The sequence below is a fragment of the Crinia signifera genome, chromosome 2, assembly GCF_055691185.1.
Source record: "Crinia signifera chromosome 2, ASM5569118v1, whole genome shotgun sequence".
Classification (NCBI taxonomy): Eukaryota; Metazoa; Chordata; class Amphibia; order Anura; family Myobatrachidae; genus Crinia; species Crinia signifera.
The window spans coordinates 176,866,185-176,870,511 of record NC_139218.1 but is presented as its reverse complement, the minus strand read 5'-3'; the positions used below and the strand labels follow the sequence as shown (position 1 = coordinate 176,870,511).

The window sequence follows — 4,327 nt, the reverse complement described above, 5'->3', positions numbered from 1 at the left end:
AAGATTTTGTTCATGGATATATTGTCTGTTTGACCCCTTCCTTTTCTCTATACTATTAATCCAAAGAAAAAAAAATCCAATTTGAATAGCTACAGAGAAGAAGCATTTTCCCGAAATGTCAAAATTCCTACTGCACCTGGTGTTCCCATTTGGTCTCCCATCCAAATACTAACCAGGCTAAACACTGCTTAGCCGCCAAGGCTGGACATGATTGGGACTATCCAGTTTCCAAACTGTATTGTTGGAGATAAAAAAAATCATGTGTTGGTAATGTAAAAAGACCTACAGGACCTGGCACTAGCAGATGGTCTAAAATAAAACTACTTTCCAAAAAGAATAAGTTATCAATTTGAATAGCTGGAGAAAAGAAGCATTTGCTAGTAATGTCAAAATGCTTACAGCACCTGGTGTTCCCACGTGGTCTCCCATCCAAGTACTAACCAGGACTAACACTGCTTAGCTGCCAAGATTGGACATGATTGGGCCTAGCCAGTGTGGTACAGCTGTAGGTGAAGACTATCAACTTCTTTGCCCCCTTATACTTATATCTACAAGTAATCTACTGAAAAAGTTTCCAAACTGTATTGTTGGAGTTAAATAAAATAATGTGTTGGTAATGTAAAGAGACCTACAGGACCTGGTACTAGCTGGTGGTGTCAAGTAAAACTACTAACCAGGCACAACACTGTTTAGCTGCCAAAAACAGATGTAATTAGGCCTAAGCAGTGTGGTAAAGATTTTGTTCAAGGATACATTGTCTGTTTGACCCCTTCCATTTCTCTCTACTATTAATCCAAAGAAAAAAATTCAAATTTGAATAGCTACAGAAAAGAAGCATTTTCCAGAAATGTCAAAATTCCTACTGCACCTGGTGTTCCCATGTTGTCTCCCATCCAAGTACTAACCAGGCAAAACACTGCTTAGCTGCCAAGACTGTTCATGATTGGGACTATCCAGTGTGATACAGCTGTAGGTGAAGACTATCAACTTTTTTGCCCCCTTATACTTATATCTACAAGTAATCTACTGAAAAAGTTTCCAAACTATATTGTTGGAGATAAAAAAATCATGTGTTGGTAATGTAAAAAGACCTACAGGACCTGGTACTAGCGGATGGTCTAAAATAAAACTACTCTCCCCAAAGAAAAAGTTATCAATTTGAATAGCTACAGAAAAGAAGCATTTTCCAGAAATGTCAAAATTCCTACTGCACCTGGTGTTCCCATGTGGTCTCCTATCCAAATACTAACCAGGCCAAAAACTGCTTAGCTTCCAAGAATAGACCTGATTGGGACTATCCAGTGTGATACAGCTGTAGGTGAAGACTATCAACTTCTTTGCCCCCTTATACTTATATCTACAAGTAATCTATTAAAAAAGTTTCCAAACTGTATTGTTGGATATAAAAAAAATCATGTGTTGGTAATGTAAAAAGACTTACAGGACCTGGCACTAGCAGATGGTCTAAAATAAAACTACTTTCCCCAAAGAAAAAGTTATCAATTTAAATAGCTGGAGAAAAGAAGCATTTGCTAGTAATGTCAAAATGCTTACAGCACCTGGTGTTCCCACCTGGTCTCCCATCCAAGTACTAAACAGGCCTAACACTGCTTAGCTGCCAAGATTGGACATGATTGGGCCTAGCCAGTGTGGTACAGCTGTAGGTGAAGATTAACAACGTTTTTGCCCTCTTCTACTTACTGTATATCTACAAGTAATCTACTGAAAACATTTTCCAAACTGTATTGTTGGAGTTAAATAAAATAATGTGTTGATAATGTAAAGAGACCTACAGGACCAGATACTAGCTGGTGGTCTCAAGTAACACTACTAACCAGGCACAACACTGTTTAGCTGCCAAAAACAGATGGAATTGGGACTAAGCAGTGTGGTAAAGATTTTATTCAAGGATACAGTGTCTGTTTGACCCCTTCCATTTCTCTCTACTATCAATCCATAGAAAAAAATTCAAATTTGAATAGCTACAGAAAAGAAGCATTTTACAGAAATGTTAAAATTCCTACTGCACCTGGTGTTCCCATGTGGTCTCCCATCCAAGTACTAACCAGGCAAAACACTACTTAGCTGCCAAGACTGTACATGATTGGGACTTTCCAGTGTGATACAGCTGTAGGTGAATACTATTAACTTCTTTGTCCCCTTATACTTATATCTACAAGTATTCTACTGAAAAAGTTTCCAAACTGTATTGTTGGAGATAAAAAAATCATGTGTTGGTAATGTAAAAAGACCTACAGGACCTTCTACTAGCAGATGGTCTAAAATAAAACTACTCTCCCCAAAGAAAAAGTTATCAATTTGAATAGCTGGAGTAAAGAAGCATTTGCTAGTAATGTCAAAATTCCTACAGCACCTGGTGTTCCCACGTGGCCTCCCATTCAAGTACTAAACAGTCCTAACACTGCTTAGCTAGCAAGATTGGACATGATTGGGGCTATCCAATGTGATACAGTTGGAGGTGAAGACTTTCAACATTTTGCCCCCTTATACTTATATCTACAAGTAATCTACTGAAAAAGTTTCCTAACTGTATTGTTGGAGATAGAAAAAAATCATGTGTTGGTAATGTAAAAAGACCTACAGGACCTGATAGTAGCCGGTGGTCTCAAATAAAACTACTAATGAGACACAGCACTGTTTAGCTGCCAAAAGCAGATGGAATGGGGCCTAAGAAGTGTGGTAAAGATTTTGTTCATGGATATATTGTCTGTTTGACCCCTTCCTTTTCTCTATACTATTAATCCAAAGAAAAAAAATTACAATTTGAATATCTACAGAAAAGAAGCATTTTCCAGAAATGTCAAAATTTCTACTGCACCTGGTGTTCACACGTGGTCTCCCATCCAATAATAACCAGGCCTAACACGGCTTAGCTGCCAAGATTGGATATGAATGGGCCTACACAGTGTGATACAGCTGTAGGTGAATAATAGCAACTTTTTTGCCCCCTTATACTTAGTCTACAAGTAATCTAATGAAAAAGTTTCCAAACTATTGTTGGAGATAAAAAAATCATGTGTTGGTAATGTAAAAAGACCTACAGGACCTGGTACTAGCAGGTGGTCTAAAATAAAACTACTCTACCCAAAGAAAAAGTTATCAATTTGAATAGCTGGAGAAAAGAAGCATTTGCTAGTAATGTCAAAATTCCTACAGCACCTGGTGTTCCCATGTGATCTCCCATCCAAGTACTAAGCTGGCCTAACACTACTTAGCTGCCAAGATTGGACATGATTGGGCCTAGCCAGTGTGGTACAGCTGTATGTGAAGACTAACAACGTTTTTGCCCTCTTCTACTTATATCTACAAGTAATCTACTGAAAACATTTCCAAACTGTATTGTTGGAGATAAAAAAAATAATGTGTTGGTAATGTAAAAGACCTACAGGACGTGGTACTAGCAGTAAAACTACTGAAATAGTTTCCAAACTCTATTGTTGGAGATAAAAAAAAATCACGTGTTGGTAATGTAAAAAGACCTACAGGATCTGATACTAGCAGGTGCTCTCAAATAAAACTACTAACTAACCACAGCACTGTTTAGCTGCCAAAAACAGTTGGACTTGGGTATAAACAGTGTGGTAAAGATTTAGTTCAGGGATGTAGTGTCTGTTTGACGCCTTCCATTTCTCTCTACTAATAATCCAAAGAAAAAGATTCCAATTTGATTAGCTACAGAAATAAGCATTTTCCAGTAATGTCAAAATTCCTTCATTAGCTGGTGTTCCCATGTGGTCTTCCATGCAAGTACTAGCCAGGCCCTACACTGCTTAGCGGCCAAGATCAGACGAGATTGGGCCTATCCAGTGTGGTACAGCTGTAGGTGGAAAACTACCCCTTTTTTGCCCTGTTATACTTCTGTCTACAAGGAATCTACTGAAAATGTTTCCAAACTGTAATGTTGGAGATAAAAATAAAATCATGTGTTGGTTATGTAAAAAGACTTACAGGACCTGGTACTAGCAGGTGGTCTCAAATAAAACTAATAACTAGGCACAGCGCTGTTTAGCTGCCAAAAGCAGATCGATTTGGCCCTAAGCAGTGTGGTAAAGATTTGGTACTTGTTTCCTAGCACGGCCACCCCGATTAAGATCGGGGTGGTCGTGCTTAAAAAAATCGGGTCGATCGCATCGCATGCGATTTGGTCGCATGCGATGCGATCGACGCGACCGACCGATTTTTGACCCGATTTTTTTCATTGAATCCAATGTAAATTGGGTCCCTGGGACCCAATTTTACATTGTATTCAATGAAAAAAATTCCCAACCCCCCCAAATTGAAGCGCGTAAACAGCAGCCCACGATAG

General features: G+C 38.7%; 2 pseudogenes; both read right to left on the bottom strand.

Moving 5' to 3' along the window:
• Positions 1–392: 392 nt before the first annotated feature.
• Positions 393–511, bottom strand: LOC146061800 (5S ribosomal RNA; annotated as a pseudogene).
• A 1,036-nt stretch (positions 512–1,547) lies between these two features.
• On the bottom strand, positions 1,548–1,666 carry LOC146061906 (5S ribosomal RNA; annotated as a pseudogene).
• Positions 1,667–4,327: the final 2,661 nt, after the last annotated feature.